General features: G+C 40.9%; 1 protein-coding gene and 1 long non-coding RNA gene across 2 annotated transcripts in view; one reads left to right on the forward strand and one right to left on the reverse strand.

Annotated features, from left to right (window-relative positions):
- LOC135769179 (leukocyte immunoglobulin-like receptor subfamily A member 3) overlaps positions 1-23,780 on the forward strand; it is a 199,657-nt gene that overhangs the window by 110,306 nt on the left and 65,571 nt on the right. The window lies entirely within an intron of this gene.
- LOC141281896 (uncharacterized) lies at positions 1,964-3,730 on the reverse strand. Its single transcript, XR_012336285.1, has 2 exons — positions 2,710-3,730; positions 1,964-2,263 (listed from the first exon to the last, which is right to left on the reverse strand). It is a non-coding gene; the product is annotated as an uncharacterized lncRNA (long non-coding RNA).

Raw genomic sequence — 23,780 nt, forward strand, 5'->3', positions numbered from 1 at the left:
CGCCGTTTATTTTTCCCCATAATAAGGTTACCCAATACAAAACTGGTAACTCTCTTGATAAATGCACAAGTAACATCAGTCATCTTGCAAACAGACACTCGCACAGCAGTTGCCCCTCCCACAAGAAGCGGATTTTGCTTCGAACGAGCGTCAAATGCTTGCTTTTTCCGCGTGTCTACTCCGCTCTACACGCGCGAATGCATCCAAATTGTTCAAGCGGCAAACCACGCGCAGTAGACGCGATTTTGACGCCCAAACCGCGTTTGGTGTAAACTCAGCATTAGAATTAATAAACTTTAAAATACTACAGAACACATATGTTTTGTTCATCAGTAGAACAATAAAGAAGATATTTTGCAGAAACCCCAGTGCTCCGTCATGCAAGTCAACCGATCCGCACACTTTAAGAGGTAAAGCATATATATTCAATACAAAAGTAATCCCCCATAACTCCGTGTGACATATTGACGTCTTGTGAAGCAAATCAATCAGTTTTTGGAAGAAACTGAACGTTATTTACAACACTATTAGCGTGAATGCCAAAGCAGGAAGCGGGCTTTACGTTCGGGTTCGAGGCAATCTCTTCCACTGGTGGCGTTTGGTGGCTGTTGGCTATGGATGTTGGTCTCTCTGCGCCACCTATTGAGCGGGAGCGTGAAGCTCACCTCCTTCTTGGCAAAAGCTCTGCATTAACGCTGTAAAATATTTTTATATATATATTCGAATCTCAAAACTGAAAATCGAGCCTATTTGTTATGGTAACAACCTGTGTGTGCGCGCGCACGTGCACCTGTGTTTGTGACACCCCAGTCAGACATTCAGTAAGTTGCTTCATTGCATTTGGGTACGGTAGAAATACATACATTCATTTTCAATAGAACGCTGCATTTGGTTTGCATCACTTGCATTGCGATGCATTTTAGGTTAAGAATCCGTTCGAAAAATCACAACATCACGTCAGCTGTATACAGTGAATGCATGCAGCTGAAATTATTGTTGCGTGGCTACATAAAAGTTCAAGTTATGTGATGCATTGCGCGATCAGTCTGAGTCATGTGAGAGATACGAGCAAGAGTGTGTGAAGGGGTTCTTTTTAAAGCTATACTCTCTTGCAATTGAACGTGAATACGTTTACAACTTAAAAACATCAAAGCTAAGCATCATATCTAGTCAAACGCATAACGACATCGCTACAAATACAGTATGGGATTAAAATCAGCGAAAGCTACGTAACCTTGTTTCATCGATGCTTGGTGAAACAGCAGTGGATGTTTTCGGTTCAGATGCTGAATGTAATGTAATGATGAGAATGTAATTATCCCAAACTTTAGACATTCTCTCTCTGCCGTTTATGGACATATTTACTCTCCGCCATCGCGCCAACTAAATTCAAAATGTATCACGCGCTATGATGTGCTTCTTGAATATTGAACAACGGTCCGTGTGAATCAGATCTTGGCGCGTGTAGTGCACGTCATAGTAATTTAACGAGGCTTCGAGGCAGAATTTTTGCCTCGAGGAATTTTTTGAATCGTGTTAATCGAGTAGCTCGATGAATCGTTTCAGCCCTAGACACATTTACCTCAGAGTTTATTTCAGTAATATTGCTGTTTTTCCTATAATAGCCAGCACTTCTATTTTTGAGCATTTTCTGAAAAACGACAACTCCAAACTAAAACGTCTGCAGCTCTTAAACCCTATGGTCTATATTCATAATTCTGGTCTTGTTTGAAACTAGACACTTGACATATTGTTGCCTAATAGTCATAACAACTCAGAGTAGTAAAGAAACAGAGTAAAACAAGGTAAAATATACATTAAATTACTTCCGTTTTTCTTTAAATAACATTCACTTAGCAAAAAAGGTATGAAATGGTCATCTGAGACACCTGGGGACACCATATAGGTAAACTGAATGTCTGACCATGCTGTGATTCAAATTTGAGAATGATACTCCAAAAAATGTTGTTTCTGTGAGCTTTTATTTCAAAAAAGTCCAGGCGTCCTTTCAGAAAAAGTGCACTTGGAAACTCCAAATATACACATGATAACAAAATGACATGATTATCAAAAGAAAATGAGTCAGGACTACATATTACATGATGTATATCAATTCAGAACTTCTCTGCCCACCAAAGCACATAGAAAAAACTATTTCAGAAAAAAACATTTGCACATTATAACAAAATACTTGCTATTTTGAATGTGGTCGCTCATGAATGCACTCCAGATTCCAGTCCTCCTCTGGATGTCAGCTGAAGACCTGTTACATCACATCACAACACAACACAACACAACACAGACACACACAAAGCAAGAGAGGATTTTAGTTTGAGTCAAAAGTTAGAGACATACAACTATTTGTATGAGAAACTATGATGTAATATACATGAACATAATACATACACACATACACACATTACATGAATATATTTATAATTACAAATGTCTTATGTTTGCCAAATAACCTATATTTCTCAGCTGGTAATACTCATATTTTCCACCACATATCTTGTTTTTAGTTTGTATATTCTGTGCATTTGATTCATATAGCTATAAAAATGATTCATTTATATAACATGTCATAGAAAATGAAACCATGTAAAACTCGTATTTTAGTCATCTCCACTGTTACTTTATAATCAAAACAGCTAACAAGAAACTAGAAATGTAACGTAAAATAACTAATGAACAAAAGAATCCACTTACTTTATCCAAGCGAGCGCAGCTGAGCTCATAGTCCGGTCCATCTCTCGTCGACGACGCGGTTTCGTTTATATCCAATCTTGTATCTTTGCTCCGCGATCATGCTCTTTATCAACTTCTCCAAAACACTCTCAACACAAACAAGTCCTCTGCAGTCGACAATCCACAATGGAGATGTTATATCTAACCTTTGAGAGGTTTCTCAGCGGCTCCGGAGAGCCTAGCCGGCTGCTATGCTACCCAAACAAACAAACGCGCAGGGAGGGGGCGTGGGCATTCCTCTCCATGCGCTTCTGTAGATTTGCGCAGAAGTACACTTTACTGACGTAAGTTGAATCCTTGTAATCGTTTCATGATTGGTTACTACCCCTGCCCATCAAAACTTTGCTGGCTAAGCATTGGCTGGCTTTGTTTTGGCGTAATCCAGTCAAAAGCCTATGGTTAGCTGAAGGACATCTGTCTGGGCAAATCGGTGTTCCCGATTCATTTTGAGTTGTCAAACCTTATCTGATTGAACAAAACAGAAAAATAGGGCGGGATATTTATCGGAAGAGTCTAACGAAGCAGGAAGAGATGGATTTTCACTGATAAAACTCGATATTTGATAGAAAATAAACATGATCGATCATACTTAGCGGAAGCGCGGATGTAAATAAAGGAGGGTATTGCTGGATTTATCACTATTTTTCGTTGTTTTGGATTAAAACGTGGGATGCTTTTTGAAGAGTGGACCCTTACGTTGCAATGTACGTTGAAGTTTTTGGGAATTGTCAGAGATGATCAGAACCATATGGCAAGACATGTGAGTACCCACAAATTTTTTTATATGCATTCCGTCTGCATTTTATTTAATCTTATCCACACCAGTGTATTGATTGCAAAAATAAGCTCAGAACATGAATTTTGAGTGTTTAAACTTTCAAATAATGCAAAGTTTATGATTGTTGATTGAATATTTGATGTTAAACAAAGTACAAAAACACGTAAAAACGCCCCCTAGGGACCGCCGCCGGGCCGGTGCGTGTTAAGAATTAATACAATTTACATGTCAACCCTGCTTCTTTGTCTGTTTATTAATTTCATTATGCTTTTATGTTAAGTTATGCGTGGATATTTATTGCCATATAAGACGTTCATTGCCTTTATATGAATACTCTTGTCTAATATTCAGATCATATTCGGAATAATGTGTGCATCTTTGAATAACTGTAAGAACAGTTCCTTTGAAAATAATTTTTGATGGAAATCGCATAGTAGGAAATATATAATGTGGTATACTGCAAAGTTACCTTGTAATTTTAATTCATGATATATGTGGAGATAAATAAACCTTTGCAAATCTGCTTATTTGATCCATTCATGTCCTGACCACCGGGCTAGAGATTTAAAACATCCTTAATCCACACTTACTAATCTATACACTGAAAAAAAATATTACTTTAATTTACTATATTTTTTTAAGATAAGTGGTCTTTATCAATTTATTTAAGCTACAGTTAAACAAAAAAATTGAAAAACAGAACAAAAAACTTTTGTTTAAATGTAGCTTAAATAAATTAATTGCAACCACTTACCTTAAAAAAATTTGAAATGAATAATTTTTCTCAGTCTATCCGCTTGACGGATCCGACCGCATACGTACTGCAATAAATAGGTGTTCGGCAGCTTTTATGCCATTTGGGGAGAAGCCGCTCACTGATCCCCCTATATTTTTGAAAATCCTAGACATGGCTGGACCTGCCAAATGGGCACTTTTATATATTGTGTTGAGCAGAGAGGCTGCACAGTTTAACCAGCGGGAAGCGGCCGAACATCAGGCCACCAGATGGGGTTGCTATATAACTTGCAAAAACTGTTACGTACATTCAACAACAACAAAAAAAAAAAAATAAGCCAACATTTTCCAACTAATTTTTTTAAGTTTAGTGAACTTCTTGGTATTTTGAGTTGGTAAAAATCAATATTATTTATTTTACAATATGCTCAAAAATTAAGTTGAGTTTACAAGATAAAGCAAATCATTTGAGTTTAACCAATGTGACAAAGAGCAGCATATTGACCAAATCATACTTAATTAAATGAGTAATATTTGGATTTTAATTATTTAATTTACTCTATTAATTTAAACAAATTATTTCTTCAATCCACTTGAAATAATTGTCATAACTTTAATAAATAAGGAAAAAGAGGTATTCCTTTCCAACGTTTATTATATAACAGCTGCCATATACAAACAATTGTAAATTGTCCTAAATTTCTGTAATCAATTATAATGTTAATGTAACACAATAATGGTCATGTATTTTTAGCATTAGAAATTACAGAAACTTCTGACCTCATCTTTAAGTGCAGCATAGAGCACCTTCAAAGTGCAATCTGTGAACTCTTAAAGGAATAGTCTACCCTTTTGCCATATTAAACTATGTTATTACCTCAACCTAGACGAATTAATACATATCTATCTTTTTTCAATGCGTGCACTGTACAGCGTGTTATGAATGTGTTAGCATTTAGCCTAGCCCCATTCATTCCTATGGTACCAAAAAAAGTTTTATTTTGTGGCACCAAACTTACTGGTATAACTCCTCATGTAACAGTCTTTAAATAGGGAAAACACGGAAGTGTTTGGTGGCTTCCCTGTTTGGTACCATAGGAATGAATGGGGCTATGCTAAATGCTAACACATTCATAACACGCTGTACAGAGCACGCATTGAAAAAATATAGATATGTATTAATTCGTCTAAGTTGAGGTAATAACATAGTTTAAAATGGCAAAAGGGTAGACTATTCCTTTAACACTGACATTCAAATACAGTGACTATTGACCTGAGCAATTTACATAAAAGGACTGACTTTAGTGCACAGTATAGTACCTTTTATATGTATTAAAACATAATGAACTAAGACATGAACACGTTTTAAGTACAATCTGTGCCATATTCTACTAAAACATTTGACAATAAAATAAAATAAAGGGGCCTCTGACCCCAGCTCCTGACATAACAGAACTGACTTCACCTCAAGTGTCTAGCAGCTGGAGGCTTATCCAGGAACTAAAGAAATCTGTGCTTGAGTACCACGTTGTTCTCAGTTAAGCTGCCCACTGAGCAATAGGGGTGAAGCAAAGAAAACATAAAAAAACATAATCTTACACATTTCCTTACAAGGACATTAAAATAAAACACATGGAAGCTGGATCATGGCATTTGACGCGAAAGAACTGGCTCCAATCCGTAAGTGCACAGTACAGTATATCTTAGTATGTATTAAAACATTTTACCATAAAACAGAACTTCTGAACTGCAGCCAATTAACAATTACACATTCAGAACAATCTTCTGAAAAACTCTGAAAAACATAAGATTGCAATTTATGAGTGTGAGACTGGCATTTGACCAATTAACCCAGAGGTTTGTTTTTTAGTGTCATGAAACGGGAGGAAGGCTTTGAGCGCAGTGTGTCAAGTCCCACGAAAAAAGTCTTTGGAACACCTCAAATGTTTTGCAGAGTTGTGGTGGATACTGCAGGTTCAGAGCATATGTCATCCCCAGAAGCAGGCAACATGCCCTGGCCAGATTTCCAAGATCAGTAACCACTGGGTTCCCTTTCAGTCGGTCACTACGACGTCACGTCGTGACCGACGAATTGGGAACTCGCTTAGAGAGACCAATCTGCTTCGAATACTACTAAAACGCCAATGAACTTGGCATTGAGATATTTGCATAATGCTGGCGCCGCCCCGCCAGGTGCGTATATAAGCAGCAGGTGCAAATAAGGAAATTAGCTTTTTATCGCTTCGAAAGCCGGCAGTATCTGCTACTGAGAAGCTACTTTACTCTGGTGGGATTCGATTGCTGAAGTTGGTTGGACTAGCAGTACCACAGCGGACGCTTCGCTTAATTCCACGACTCTACACCTGTTTGTTGTTTTGAGTTTAGTGTGTGCGTTGCCTTTCCCTGTGCGCATCATCAACTGAGCATCTGAGTGAATTTCCCTAAAAGAGTGATACGAGAGAGCTTTGTGCCTTGTTAAAGGCAGCCACTCTCTCGTATATCCGGACATCAGCGTCCTTTTCAGGATGGCTTTTCGTCCGTGCGATCTTGGGTGCGGCAAGTACATGGGTCCGAAGGACGGTCACGAGCGTTGTCTTTCGTGTTTGGGCATCGAGCACGCAGAGGCAGCGTTCGCTGGGGGTAAGTGTTCTCACTGCGAGAACATGTCCCTTGTGGATTTGCGCAGACGGTTGTCTTTCCTCCGGGAAAAACGCAACCCTCGTCATGCGAGTGCTGAACGCCGCCACGGTGCGGCTGTGAAGCTCTCTAAGGACGACCTGCGCATCACTGTGCTGAGCCGAGCGGGGGATTCGTCCTCAGGCTCTCAGCCTCCTCATCCACAGCCGGTTGATGTGCCGATGGAGACTTCAGCGTCGTGTTCTACGATGTCTCTAGAATCCATCGCGCCGCCCTCCGGGTCCACCGACGCCGCAGCATCCGAGGGTGGGCCTCCTCCCCCTGACGTGGACCCCGACGCCCTTCCTCCCTCTGGTCGGGTTGGGACGCCGGAGTTCGATCCAGAGATGGTGGCCGTGCTCGCTCGAGCGGCGGAGACCGTAGGGTTGGAGTGGGTTCCCCCCCCTCAGCCCGAACCGTCCCGCCTGGATGATTGGTTCTTCGGAGCTGCCCGGGTTTCACAACCCTCTCCACCGGTGCCTTTCTTCCCCGAGGTGCACGAGGAGCTGACTAGAACCTGGAAGTCGCCGTTTTCCATGAGATTACGGCCGTTTCAGCCCTCCCCCCTCACCTCCCTCACCAGCGGAGCCGCTAAGGGTTACACGGGGATCCCTCCCGTGGAGCGTGCTGTCGCGATGCAACTGTGTCCGGCTCACGCTCCCTCTTGGAAGGACCGCCCAACCCTCCCCTCTCGTGCCTGCAGACAGTCCTCCGGTTTAACGGGCGCTGCCCACCAGGCATGTGGAGAGGCGGCTTCAGCCCTGCACGCAATGGCGTTGCTGCAGGTTCATCAAGCAAAGGCCTTGAGGGATCTGCACGAGGGAGGACACGACTCGCCTGTCCTTTCGGAGCTCCGGGCTGCCACTGATCTGGCTCTTCGCGCTACGAAGGTGACAGCGCAGGCGATTGGTCGTGCCATGTCCACGATGGTGGTCCAGGAACGCCACTTATGGCTATGTCTGGCGGACATGTCGGATGCGGAGAAGAACAAGTTCTTAGACGCTCCCGTGTCCCAGGCTGGTCTCTTCGGTGAGTCGGTGGAGTCTTTTGCCCAGCAGTTCTCCGCCGCCCAGAAGCAGACGGAGGCGATCGCTCAGATCATGCCCCGGCGCAAGCGACCTGCATCTCGCCCTCCAGCGCCGGCGGCCCCGTCTGCTCCTCGCCGAGGGCGCCCTGCGGCGGCTGCCTCCACCCCCCCCACTAGAACATCTTCCAGGCCACGGAGGGGGAACAGCCGTCGGCAGCCCGCCCCGCCCGCCCCACCCGCTTCCCGTGGTAAACGGAAATCGAAGCGGCCCTGAGACGGGCGACCTGGAATTGGATGGGATCACTCTTCGGGAGACGATGACGGCATCGCTCCCTCCACCGGTAGAGGGCCGGATGGAGAATCCTTGGTTTCGTTTTGTTTCTGTTCCGCCGGCTTCTCAGCCGGCACCCACAAAACCACAAAAAGAGTGCATTCCTATTCCTTCTCCAGGTCTTCAGAGGATCGAGAGAGATGTGAGCGGGCATTCACATGCTCTTCCTCCCTCTCCTCTATCGCCAGCGGGTGTTCTGAGGAGTTCCAGCTCTCCGCTGAGGAGACGGGACCACCAGCACCCTCTTCGGAGTCTGCGCTCTCCGCTGAGGAGACCAGACGACCGTCACCCTCAGCGGGCTCAGGTCAGTGTCACACACACACATACTGTAGATACTTATGCTGTCCCAGCAGACGTACCGGCAGTACCACCTGTCCCGCTCCGCCGCCCCCCCGCGGGTACCCCGGTAGTGCCGTTAATTCCCCTCGTACGGTCCCTGGGGGCTTGGCTTCAGCTTCCCAGCCCGTCTCGTTGGGTTTTACGCACTGTCCGCCTCGGTTACGAAATACAATTCAACCGGCACACACCCAAATTCTCGGGCATTCGTTTCACCACGGTGAAAGCGTCCGATGCACATGTACTGCGTGCAGAGGTCGAAGTCCTGCTGGCGAAGGACGCAATCGAGCCGGTCCCTCCAACCGAGATGAGATCGGGCTTCTACAGCCCGTATTTTATAGTACCCAAAAAGGGCGGGGGGTTACGACCGATCTTGGATTTGCGCGTTCTGAACAAATCTCTGCAGAGGAGGTCTTTCAGGATGATAACACCGAAGCAAATATTCAATTCAATTCGCCCCCAAGATTGGTTTGCGGCTATAGACCTGAAAGACGCGTACTTTCATGTGTCCATTCTCCCTCGGCACAGACCGTTTCTCCGGTTTGCATTCGAGGGACGGGCATACCAGTACAAAGTTTTACCGTTCGGGCTATCCCTCTCTCCCTGTGTGTTCACGAAAGTAGTGGAGGCGGCGTTAAAACCCCTCAGAGAGAGTGGCGTTCGCATATTGGCTTACCTCGACGATTGGCTTATAATAGCGCATTCTCGACGGACGCTTTGCGAACACAGAGATTTAACGCTTCGGCATCTCGCCCGTTTGGGTCTTCGGGTCAACTGGGAAAAGAGCAAACTCTGCCCCACGCAGAGGATCTCTTTTCTCGGGATGGAACTGGACTCGATCGATTTATCGGCGCGTTTGACAGAAGAGCGCGTCCAGTCAATTCTGACTTGCCTCGGTTCATTCCGAGGGAAGAATGCGGTCCCGCTGAAACAATTTCAAAAGCTCCTGGGGCATATGGCAGCAGCAGCGGCCGTGACACCGCTCGGACTGCTCCATATGAGACCGCTTCAGCGTTGGCTTCACGATCGAGTCCCGAGGAGAGCGTGGCGCGCCGGCATCCATCGTGTAACCATTACACCTGCGTGTCGCCTAACATTCCCCCCGTGGTCGGACCCCGCGTTTCTCAGGTCCGGTGTGTCCATGAGACAGATCGCTCGGCATGCTGTTGTACATACAGATGCGTCCGACACGGGCTGGGGTGCCACGTACGACGAGCTTACGGCTTCGGGGGTGTGGACAGCACCCCAGTTGCACTGGCATATCAATTGCCGAGAGTTGTGGGCAGTATGTCTGGGACTTGTACGCTTCGCTACGGAGCTGCGAGGGAAGGATGTACTAGTACGCACCGACAACACTGCGACCGTTGCGTATATCAACCGTCAAGGCGGTTTGCGCTCCCGTCACCTGTCGCATCTCGCTCGTCATCTCCTCCTTTGGAGTCAGAAGCATCTGAGGTCCCTTCGTGCCATTCACATTCCGGGCTCGCTCAATACAGCGGCGGACGCGCTTTCTCGAGCTGCGCGCCCCGGCGAATGGCGACTCCACCCCCAGACGGTCCAGCTAATTTGGAAGAAGTTCGGTCGTGCGCAGATAGATCTGTTTGCGTCGCCGGACGATACCCACTGTCGCCTATTTTATTCACTAACCGAGGGCAGCCTCGGCGTGGACGCATTGGCACACAGCTGGCCTCGGGGGATGCGCAAATACGCATTCCCCCCAGTGAGCTTAATCGCGCAGACACTGTGCAAAGTCAGGCAGGACGAGGAGAGCCTTTTACTGATCGCCCCATATTGGACGAGCAAGAATTGGTTTCCAGAGTTAACGCTCCTCGCGACAGCCCCTCCCTGGCGGATTCCCCTGAGGAAGGACCTTCTTTCTCAGGGAGGGGGCACATTATGGCACCCGCGCCCCGACCTGTGGGATCTCCATGTGTGGTCGTTGAGCGCGCGCAAGGTTTAGGTGATTTACCGCAAGCGGTATCTAACACAATCAACGCGGCACGAGCTCCGTCTACGAGACGGGCTTACGCGTTTAAATGGAACCTTTTCGTCACCTGGTGCTCTTCGCAACGCGAGGACCCCAGAGAATGCCCTATTAACATCGTGCTTTTATATCTTCAACATAGGTTAGACGGTAGGCTGTCACCCTCCACCATTAAAGTTGATATCGCTGCTATTTCTGCTCATCACTCACTTATTAACGGCAGATCAGTTGGCCAGCATGATTTGGTTATTAGATTTTTAAGAGGCGCTCGTAGGCTAAACCCCTCGCGCCCTCCTTCTATTCCTCCCTGGGACCTGTCCATGGTGCTGAAAGCCCTTCAGGCCCCCCCGTTCGAGCCTTTGCAGTCTGTGAGTCTGAAGCTTTTATCAATGAAAGCTCTGACCCTGCTAGCATTGGCCTCAGTGAAGAGAGTAGGGGATTTACATGCATTCTCTGTTGACGACTCGTGCCTTCAGTTTGGTCTTGCTGCCTCAAGCGTAACATTGAGGCCCAGACCAGGCTACGTGCCCAAAGTTCCCACTACTCCTTTTAGAGATCAAGTGGTGAGCTTGCAAGCGCTGCCTCCGGAGGACGCAGACCCAACCATGGCTTTGTTGTGCCCCGTACGCGCACTGCGACTCTACGTGGATCGCACGCAAAGCCTCAGGACCTCAGACCAGCTCTTTGTTTGTTATGGTGGCCAGCAGAAAGGGAAAGCTGTCACTAAGCAGAGGATGTCTCATTGGATAGTTGATACTATCGCCCTGGCTTATAATCTTCAGGGTATTCCTTGCCCCTTTAATTTGAGAGCGCACTCCACACAGAGCGTTGCCTCATCTTGGGCTCTAGCTCGTGGTTCCTCGCTAACAGACATCTGTAGAGCTGCTGGTTGGGCGACACCTAATACGTTCATTAGATTTTACAGTGTTCGTATCGAGCCTGTATCCTCTCGTGTTCTTTCCTCACCAGGGAGGGCACGGAGAACAGTCTCGCAGGTCGGCTTGCAGCCTCCAACTGATGCTTCATAACTGTGTCAGTATGGAAGGCCTTCAGAACAAAAATGCGTAATGGTTTGAATTGTTCTTCCTCCGCTGCCCTGGCAGCCTTTGTTGCGGAGCATTGGCTGTCAGCCTTTCACTAGCTGTATCCTCGCGAACCTACGTGTCTGGCTCGGGCTCCACATTGTGTCCCACCGGGTTCCTTTGTGAGTATTTTTCCGTGGGGTTAATCCTACTAGCCCACGTTTCCCTTAGCAGAGCACTGCTTTGCTTACACAGCCACGGCTGTCTTATTTCCTCAACTACGGTTGACTTTCGCCCACCATTAGCCCTTAAGACGGGTGGTGGCTTCCGCAGCGTTCCTATCCCGCTCAGGTAGGGCGCTTCCCAGTCGCTGGCACTTCTGTGGGGTTAAAGGAACATCTAGTGCCCGGCCTTCTGCCTTAAAACCTACCTCCTCCTCCTTAAGTGGAACCGGAGGGCTTTTACGCAGTCACTGGAAGAGGTCAGCCCCTAGTGGCGTTTTGATAGGGATTCCCAATTCGTCGGTCACGACGTGACGTCGTAGTGACCGACTGAAAGGGAACGTCTCGGTTACGGATGTAACCCTCGTTCCCTGAAGGAGGGAACGGAGACGTCACGTCCCGTCGCCACAGGTGCTGCCACCTGCTGTTACGGCCGGTCACACTTTCCGGCTTTCTCAGCGAAAAAGAAGCTAATTTCCTTATTTGCACCTGCTGCTTATATACGCACCTGGCGGGGCGGCGCCAGCATTATGCAAATATCTCAATGCCAAGTTCATTGGCGTTTTAGTAGTATTCGAAGCAGATTGGTCTCTCTAAGCGAGTTCCCAATTCGTCGGTCACGACGTGACGTCTCCGTTCCCTCCTTCAGGGAACGAGGGTTACATCCGTAACCGAGACGTTTCCCTCAATGATGATGCCCACTGCATCTGGTTCACGGCAGACATATATCTGCATATTGCGCATTTTCAACGCCTCATGGACATTGCTCTCCGTTTCTCCCTATATGAGACATAAACAGAACAATAAGTTGCAACAGAGAATGATCTTCAAGTCACAAAATGTTTTAAGTTTGTCTGACGCTCCTGCACAGAAAGCCTGGTCTGTTGAACTGGCTTCATAGTACAACTTTCAGTAGAGACACACTTGCCACAACAAACCTGCTAATCACATACACAAGTCACCTCCAAGGCCTAAATCCTTAAAGGGGAGAGGGGTTCAACTGGTAAAACATAGGTGTGGTTAAAGGAACACGCCCACATTTTTGGAATTTAGCTTATTCACCGTATCCCCCAGAGTTAGATAAGTCCATACATACCTTTCTCATCTCCGTGAGTGCTGTAACTCTGTCTGACGCAGCCCCCGCTAGCTTAGCTTAGCACAAAGACTGAAAGTGAATGGCTCCAGCTAGCATACTGCTCCAAATAAGTGACAAAATAACACAAACATTTTCCTATTTATATGTTGTGGTTTGTATAGACCAATTTAGAGTAGACGTCACAGTTACGTCACTGCAAGCTGCGCGCGCAATGCGGTTGCAGAAAAACGGTGGAAATGAATTAGACACGAGTGAAAAGAGCAAGATAACTCACTGGAAAATGTCCGGTTGTGCTGTTAAGTGTCAGAATAAGAATGCCAAAAAAGATGGCTTTCATTTTTATAGAATACCATCGTCAAATACATCATTTGAAGATAAACGTAGATGTTTATGATTACAATAAGCCCTTAAACGGACAGAATGGAGCGAGGAAATCATCTGGAAATCTTTTAATAATTAGAATAGAAAATAAGTAGAGAAGATGTCCGGTGTACTGTCGAAGTCTGTTCCCTCCATGTGTTTCTTATAGCGTTTTTATCATGTTACAATTATAATTTATTAAGGAAGAAATAATAAAAACTGTAAAATATAAAATATTTAATAAACGCTATTATATATAATACATGATAGTATTGCTTTTATATGTACTTTAGAGATTCAGACTGTAAAAATATTTGATTTAGCAAAAAAGAACAATACATATACATTACATACATGCATATCAGTAGCCAAGCCATTTAAACTTTTTATCTATCTAAAAAAATAAACGTAATGTGATTAAAACGCTATAAGAAACATTGCACTAAAGGGAAACATAAAGGAATCAGACTTCGACAGAACACCGGATCCATAAAAATCACGGTTTAATGCTAAAACACTTCACAACCCTACTGCGGAGCAGTCACTTTCTGCAACCAGTTTGGCTCCGCCCACAAAAAACGTCATCTCTGTTTGCAAACACGAAATTGGTCTATAGTCACACAGTGTACAAATAACAAGGTCATATAAGACAAAGCCATCTTTTAACAGTATACATACAAAGCACTGCTACTTGGGGGGAGTGATTTGCTCGCAGCACTCGAGAAGCCCCTGGTGAGGAGCAGAGAGTTTGTCAGAGTTGTGCAAATCACTCCGCCCAGTAGCAGTGCTTTGCCTTCTGAGAATATAGTTCCCAGTATGTATACTGTTAAAAGATGGCTTTGTCTTATATGACCTTGTTATTTGTACACGCTGTGACTATACAAATCACAACATATAAATAGGAAAATGTTCATGTTATTTTGTCACTTATTGGGAGCAGTATGCTAGCTGGAGCCATTCATAAATATACTTTTTAAAATAAAATCCTACAAACAGAACCTTGAAGGACTTTTAACAGTGTATTATCAGACCGTCCCTCACGGGCTAAAACGGCCCACTGGGAAAAATCCTGACTCTCCCGATTGCCACTCCGCCCCTGATGCCCTGCCTCCCTGAACTCGTTGATTTTGTACAAAGCTCATCGTTCTAAAAAGCGCAGTGTCCTCCGATTGGCCAGCTTACCAGTACTTTGTGATTGGCCTGAATATGTCAGCCGTAAATATGAAACTTCTTACTGTATTTGGAATTTGGATTAGCACCCAATGTAATACTTGCATGGAGTAATATCGCCTTGACTACCTTATCAATACAACCCTAATCTGATCCAGAAAATGCAGATGGACAACTTTGCCGGGGCGGCATGAGCAGGACGTAAAAGATTGGTAAGATAAGGATTACTAAACCATTAAAACCATGTTTGCATTTGTGATCATAAAAATAACAAACAATAAGCGCTACTCTGCACTGCTCAAAACTTGTTTGAATCATGGTTTTGTCATTAATACATTCTTTAAACATGAGAACATAAACTACTTACAGGCTGTGAGTCAGGAGCAAAAGGAATTATGACAATGAACGTCATGTCCACGTCAACAGGCCAAGGAAGTAAACTGTGGACCACAATTTTTTGTTTGTTGTAGTCCAAGAAAAGGGATTTACGCTAGAGACAATAACTCATGTCATTTTTTTGTACCTTTTGCATATTGTTAACATGTACTAATACAAACTTACACACCAAAAGAAATAGGTGCTCTTTAAAAACAATTTTCTATAACTCAACTTTGACTTTGTACATTTATCCAGAGATAAAGCGTGAACTCGACAAGAAATGTTGTGTGCTGTGTAGTCCTCTGCTTTTTTGCAGACTTTAGATTTGGAGTATTTTTTCTGTTTCAGAATTTTTTTAATTTTACTTTTTTTTGCTGGTCAAATGATTTAGCTTATTAGTTATTGGTATTTGGTTATTGGTATTTATTGGTGATAAAATGATTTAGCTTATTAGTTATTGGTATTTGGGCTGTGAATAGTCATTGGTGTGCTTTTGGGCTAGTTTTGAGTTTGAATGTTTATACAAGGATTTCCTGTTTACAAACATTACAGGGTGTGTGTACATCCTAGAGGCAGAAAGCCAGATCGGTGAGCAGGTCCGCTATTGCAACAACCGGTATTGAAGCTTTCTTTATTGTTTGTATATAATTGCTGTCTAAATAAAACATGATTTTAGTTGGATTGTTTGTCTGTTAATTTTGCAGTGTTACTGTGATACATTTAGGAATTACCATGTTTGGCTAGTAATGTAGCCGCATCTACTGGTATGTTAAACATCAGGCACCCAGCACTGGCTCTGTTGGTACAATTAACCACGCAACAACTCCTTGGCATTTTGACTTACAGACGCCGCTACTAACTTACAACACAAGACACGTCTCTTCTTTCTGCCTCTCAGTTGCGAGAGAAATCCATGTATTGGTCTGGTTTTAAAACGTGAACCTGGCAATCCTGGTTGTGCACTTGGGCAGAGGTTTGGTTCGGATTATATACAGTAGAATGTACATGTAAACAAACATTTTAATCAGATTGCAATGTTTAGGGTACATGTAAACTTTTGTTGTAACCATCCCTCCAATCCCTCTGAAGATTTCAGTCAGATGACAGCAACTCTGAATCAACACAAAACTGCAAATTTTACATATTGTACTTGTTATGATGTGTTCATTGCTATTACATGCTCATTGTTACCAGTTACTGTATTAAGATCTTGTTGAAAACGATTTACAACTCCCAATGATTTTATATTTACAGATAAACCAACTCTGACTGTGCAACCACAGATGTCTGTGTTCATTGGAGACACAGTTACTCTGAACTGTGAGATTCATCAGTCCACTGAATATGAATTTATCTTTTTCACACCATCAAACCCTGAATCCACTGAAACTACAGGAACTAAAACAATCAGATCTGTGCAAGTCTCTGATGGAGGAGAGTACAAGTGCAGAGCCAGAAAAAAAGAAAACTCTCAGGGTTACACACAATACAGTGACTCAGTAACAGTGACAGTACAGGGTAAGTATTTAAACTCACATAATACACTTTGTTCTGAGAAAAACAAAACAAAAAAAAACTATATATATATATATATATATATATATATATATATATATATATATATATATATATATATATATATATATATATATATATATATATATATATATATATATATATATATATATATATATATTGAATAAGTGGTGTTTGCAATTATAGAGGATACAAGCAATCTATTGGAATAAAAATATTATGAAAAAGCACACAAACATTTATCTTGATCAGTTTTTCATATTTTAAATAGTACAAAATTTTTATAGTAGCAATAAATCCCTCAATATTTTGATTATAAATGCATTTTAATATATAAGTACATATAAGCAATTAAAAAAAGATCAAAATCAATTTTATACTGATTTAGTTCCTTAATTAATTAATGTCACCAAGCAAAAAACATGGAATGTTGTCTATTTAAATGTACACACTGTACTGTACACACATCAGATAACATCTCGAAAGATCTCATCTATCAGTCGAGTATTCAGATTTATCTGTGAACTAAAAATGCACAAATGATTTACCAGTTGGAGATCTTGTTAAAAAACTTTCGCAACTCCTATTGATTTTATATTGACAGATATTCCCCAACCAACTCTGACTGTGCAGCAACAGACGTCTGTGTTCATTGGAGACACAGTTACTTTGACCTGTAAGATTGATCAGTCCACTGGATGGGAGTTTGTCTTTACCAGACCCCCACACACTTCATACCCTGAATACTATGAACCTACAGGAGCTAAAACTAAAACAATCACAGCTGTGCAAGTCTCTGATGGAGGAGAGTACACGTGCAAAGCCAGAAGAAGAAATAACCATCAGATTTACACACAATACAGTAAACCAATAACAGTGACAGTACAGGGTAAGTATTTATATTCACATACTGTAAAACACTTTGTGCTGAGAAAAAAAATATATCATTTAATAAGTGGTGATTACAATTATAGAGAATACAAGTTTTAATGTATTGGAATAAATGGGGCAATTTGTATAAAAATGATAATGAAAATGCACACAAACATTTATCTTGATCAGTTTTTCATGTTTTAAATAGTGCAGAATTTTTATGGTAGCAGTGAATCCCTCAATATTTTGATTGTAAATACATTTATTGTATATAGAGAGTTCAGATGCAAATCATGCTAAGTAAATCTGGCATGACTTGTGTTAATTAGCATTTTTTTATCAGACTCTTAATGGATTCTGCCTAAAAAAACTGTATTTCTGACTGGCCTGAGGCTGTGATTAAGTTGATTTGATGCAAAGGTTTTAATGAACATATACACTAATGATTTACCATTAAAAGTCTTTTCACTGCTCACAATGATTTTGTATTGACAGATATAACACCAATTCTGACTGTGGGGCCAAAGACGTCTGTGTTCATTGGAGACACATTTACTTTGACCTGTGAGATTGATCAGTCCACTGGATGGGAGTTTATCTTTACCAGACCTCCACACAATCCATACCCTGAATACTATGAACCTACAGGAGCTAAAACTAAAACAATCACAGCTGTGCGAGTCTCTGATGGAGGAGAGTACACGTGCAAAGCCAGAAGAAGAAATAACCATCAGATTTACACACAATACAGTCAACCAATAACAGTGACAGTAGAGGGTAAGTATTTATACTCAAATAAAAATCTTTCTTCTGAGAAAAAAAATTATATATCATTTTATAAGTGGTGATTACAATTATAGAGGATACAAGTTTTACTGTATTGGAATAAATGGGGCAATTTGTATAAAAATGATTATGAAAATGCACACAAACATTTATCTTGATCAGTTTTTCATGTTTTAAATAGTGCAGAATTTTAATGGTAGCAGTGAATCCCTCAATATTTTGATTGTAAATACATTTATTGTATATAGAGAGTTCAGATGCAAATCATGCTAAGTAAATCTGGCATGACTTGTGTTAATTAGCATTTTTTTATCAGACTCTTAATGGATTCTGCCTAAAAAAACTGTATTTCTGACTGGCCTGAGGCTGTGATTAAGTTGATTTGATGCAAAGGTTTTAATGAACATATACACTAATGATTTACCATTAAAAGTCTTTTCACTGCTCACAATGATTTTGTATTGACAGATATAACACCAATTCTGACTGTGGGGCCAAAGACGTCTGTGTTCATTGGAGACACATTTACTTTGACCTGTGAGATTGATCAGTCCACTGGATGGGAGTTTGTCTTTACCAGACCTCCACACAATCGATACCCTGAATACTATGAACCTACAGGAGCTAAAACTAAAACAATCACAGCTGTGCAAGTCTTTGATGGAGGAGAGTACACGTGCAAAGCCAGAAGAAGAAATAACCATCAGATTTACACACAATACAGTCAACCAATAACAGTGACAGTAGAGGGTAAGTGTTTATATTCAAATAAAACACTTTCTTCTGAGAAAAAAAATTATATATCATTTAATAAGTGGTGATTACAATTATAGAGGATACAAGTTTTACTGTATTGGAATAAATGGGGCAATTTGTATAAAAATGATTATGAAAATGCACACAAACATTTATCTTGATCAGTTTTTCATGTTTTAAATAGTGCATAATTTTAATGTTAGCAGTGAATCCCTCAATATTTTGATTGTAAATACATTTATTGTGTATAGAGAGTTCAGATGCAAATCATGCTAAGTAAATCTGGTATGACTTTGTGTTAATTAGCATTTTTTTATCAGACTGTTAATGGATTCTGCCTAAAAAAACTGTATTTCTGACTGGCCTGAGGCTGTGATTAAGTTGATTTGATGCAAAGGTTTTAATGAACATATACACTAATGATTTACCATTAAAAGTCTTTTCACTGCTCACAATGATTTTATATTGACAGATATAACACCAATTCTGACTGTGGGGCCAAAGACGTCTGTGTTCATTGGAGACACATTTACTTTGACCTGTAAGATTGATCAGTCCACTGGATGGGAGTTTATCTTTACCAGACCTCCACACAATCCATACCCTGAATACTATGAACCTACAGGAGCTAAAACTAAAACAATCACAGCTGTGCAAGTCTCTGATGGAGGAGAGTACAAGTGCAGAGCCAGAAGAAGAAAAAACCATCAGATTTACACACAATACAGTAAACCAATAACAGTGATAGTGCAGAGTAAGTATTTCACATAATACACTTTGTTCTGAGTAAACAATGAACATTTTTATAAATAATTGAATAAGTTATCATAACAGTTATAGAGGATAATACTTTTTTTAATCTATTACATTAAATGGGGAAATGTATTAGAAATGATAATGAAAATGAACAATTAAAGAAAATCAACTTATATATTAAATTTGATAAATTCTGTTACAATAATAATTAATACAATATAGACATTTGTTTCATAATATGGTATGTTATAGGCCTATCAAATGTTGAATATAAATGATAATCTTAACTACCCCAATATAAGAATAATAGCCACAGCAGTAAAATTTGGATCTAAATTTAGGATGTATCTAAATCCATATAATTATATAGATCGTCTGTCATACAGAAAGGAGTTTCAATTTAAATATACAACACACACAAGTCAAGTAAAATAATTTAATTTTTTATGCTTTGTGTGCATAAAAATGTACATTATTTTAAAGATCTACAGTATTTGTATCTTTCTCCAGTTGTTGAATTTTTCTTGAAATTAAAAAAATTCTTTATGCTGTCTGCATGTCTGCAGGGTTCCCGCGGGGTCTTAAAAAGCCTTAAAAGCATTGAATTTATAAATTTGGAAATAATACCTTAAAAAGACTTAAAAAAGTCTTAAATTTTGATGTCTGGGTCTTAAAAATTGTGCTGTATGTAACTTCTCCATATTGTATTTTTCCTTAAAAGTTTCTTTGTCAACCACATTTTGATTAAATCAGGGATGCAAACACATCGCTTTTCAGTGCCTGCGCCTTTTTATTATTAATGGCATTTTGGTTGCGAGCACATCGTGTCTCTCCCGATGAGTCTGCTGTACGTTCACATGCTCTCTGTTTCTCGATGAATTGGGTGCGACATGAAGCGAGTTCAGCGTAACATGTTTCTGAACTTGAGCAGAGTTGTATTCATAGAGGTTTTCACGGAGGACCGGGTCCGATTAACATTATGTGTAAAACCCGAGTCGATAGGAAAACGGCCGTGATCAAGGTCAGTCAGCGCTAATGTTCACGTGCAGTTTCAAGCTGCGTGCCTCCGTTTCTATTGCGATAACAACTGGCTTGGTTTGAAAGTCACGACCACGCGCTGCACTTTCTTTCTCCGTCCCTTTGTTTAATAATATTCTTATTAATGAACCATCTTTTCATATCTAAAAAGTTTGCTCAAAGATCACAAATATGGTAGAAAAAAAGCAATGTGAATGTTAATTAAGCCCATTGCACGAGCAAAGCTCAAGCTGACTCTAGATATAAAAAACGCAAAGCTCTAATATAAAGTCACCAGTCACTGGGACAGCAAGTAGACTTTTGAATCTAAAATAATAAGTGGATTAAGCTCTTTTAATCTGCAAGAGAGGAATTAAAAGAGGCACTTTTACTGCTTCTGCTCTATCTTAAAAAGGAAAGAAAACTACATAAACCATAACACACCGATTACATTTATAATCTCTAGACCTGCACTTTCTATCATTAATATACTATACATATTATTGTATTCAAAAGAGTTTGATAAAAGGGGTCATCTACACAAGTATTGCTTCATATGTCAGTGCAAAAACAGTAAAGTGTTTTGTGATGCTTTGACAAACATTGTCAGCTTTGTTCATTTATGGTTGGATTTATGAAATATAATGTGAAATTAATATAAATGAATGCAGCCAGATGGAAGGCCCTGGATACGTTGCAGGAGGTGGCCAGGAAGAAGAGGAAGAAGGAGTAAAGCAAGAAGTGCTAGATAGTTCAATAAGAGTTTTGGTTTAACATAAAAAATGAAATTGAATATTCCAAATTAATGTCGGCGTCTTTTGATTTTCGAATTTCATTTTTCTCTATATACCTAGGTTGGTAGGGATGGCAGGGGTCTGTGGCAATGTAGCCTAAGTATCTGGATATTTGCCTGGGTGTGAGGGCTTAGATTACCTTTCTCTTTTTTGAACATACATGTGTTTGCATCTCTGTTTGTTTAATAAAGTAGTATAAATAAAGAGTGGCGGATCCAATAATTGAGACCGCAACACAGTCCCGGGTCACAGTACAAAATACTGCGAACACGTGATACCTTCAGTAAATGAAGATCACCACAACCATAGACTGCAACACAACACAGCAACAGGCAAAGGAGAAGCGGGAAAAATCAAAGAAAATCTCAGAAATTCCTTAACAACTTAACATTGTTTGGCAAACTTTCTTGTGGCCTACTGAAAAAATTTTTTCACACTTGCTTGGCTTATCATCTTTTTACCCATTTCACATCAGAAAAATAAATGAACACAAGTTTAAGTATTTTAGTTTTTCTTTGCTGGTAGGGACGTGAAATGGGTATTAATTTTTTAAACAAATGCTCTTAAAAAGGTCTTAAAAAGACTTGAATTTAACTTGAAGAAACCTGTAGGAACCCTGGTCTGAAGGAACACAAAATAATTATGTAATGGTATGCTTGTCAGGAACCACAAAAGTCAGGAATCCCAATGCAGAGGTTTTTTAATGAGAAACACAATGTCAGGTATGTATAGGAGATAACACTCTATGTCTTCATGTAAAATGTAAATGTGAAAGGCAAAACACTCTGTGACGTCAGGAACAGGCAAGCACTCGCGGTGGGAAACCCAGCAGGGCTGTAGGACCTCCACCTTCCGTCCACACTCGAAACAACCCGACACAGGGCAGAGAGAGTTCCAGGCGGGGCACAGCAGGAGAGAGAGAGAGAGGCGGACTGAGGCTATGTTTACATTAATGCGTTTATCCTTTAAAACGCGTTACTTTTGCTACGTTTACGCCTTTCATCTACACTACATCACCGTTTTTGACCCTCATAAACGGATTCGTTCGCAAACGCTGAAGACCCTGTTTTAGTTTGAGAACTCAGCCGTTGCTCTGAGTGTAAATGAACGTAGACGGAGTCTTATGTAAACGAACAGCTGATGTTAACCTGACAACGCATCATTTTCAAAGTAAAAATTATTTTATTCATGTAAATGTTGGTTTGCAACGGAGGTTTTGCCAAAAATAGTAAACATCTACCAACCAGCTATTATAAACGCTATATCGGATTGTTTTAACATGTATCCTTATAGATAATGTCTGTTTTATATTAATGTTTGAGTATTGTTGGGATTAATGTGTTTATGTTTTGTTTAAATTTAGTTAGCTTACGAAAGATAGACTGTAATTTTAAACGCCATATAGGCGTTGTACAGGCCAATATGAAGGGAGAATTGTAATGGGTCAGACATTATTTTTGAGTTTAATTTAAGTTTTGTTTGCTACTTTAAAATGAATTTCGTTTCAGATAATTTGTCTCTTAATTTTAATCGGTGTTTTGTTGATAAGTTTTGTGAATATAAATTAATAAAAACAATAAACTCAACGTCATTAATATATAATGCTCGTTTAGGCGCTATTTCTGTGTTGCTAGCGGAGGACGTGCACGGACCTCGCACACTTTTAAAAATTAATGCAATAAGCATTTCTGGTAGGCTAAAGCAATACTTCACCTCTTACTATGTTTGATTGTTTTAACATGTATCCTTATAGATAATGTCTGTTTTATATTAATGTTTGAGTATTGTTGGGTTTAATGTGTTTATGTTTTGTTTAAATTTAGTTAGCTTACGAAAGATAGACTGTAATTTTAAACGCCATATAGGCGTTGTAAAGGCCAATATGAAGGGAGAATTGTAATGGGTCAGACATTATTTTTTAGTTTAATTTAAGTTTTGTTTGCTACTTTAAAATGAATTTCGTTTCAGATAATTTGTCTCTTAATTTTAATCGATGTTTTGTTGATAAGTTTTGTGAATATAAATTAATAAAAACAATAAACTCAACGTCATTAATATATAATGCTCGTTTAGGCGCTATTTCTGTGTTGCTAGCGGAGGACGTGCACGGACCTCGCACACTTTTAAAAATTAATGCAATAAGCATTTCTGGTAGGCTAAAGCAATACTTCACCTCTTACTATGTTTGATTGAAGTTTGCATTTGCTAAAATTTATTTTTGCTTCAAGTTCGCTACTGTTAGTACTGTTCACTTGAATGCTTTCTTTTTAAATCATAAAGACCTTTATGTTTAGTTATAAAATCAAAATTAACCTATTAATCATATTAATATGTTGTAGGGGGGAGATAGAATAGTATAAGACTTTCCCAAACACATTTTTATAGGTTCAAAAATAGTGT

Source organism: Paramisgurnus dabryanus, chromosome 3 (assembly GCF_030506205.2).
Source record: "Paramisgurnus dabryanus chromosome 3, PD_genome_1.1, whole genome shotgun sequence".
In the NCBI taxonomy this organism is placed as follows: Eukaryota; Metazoa; Chordata; class Actinopteri; order Cypriniformes; family Cobitidae; genus Paramisgurnus; species Paramisgurnus dabryanus.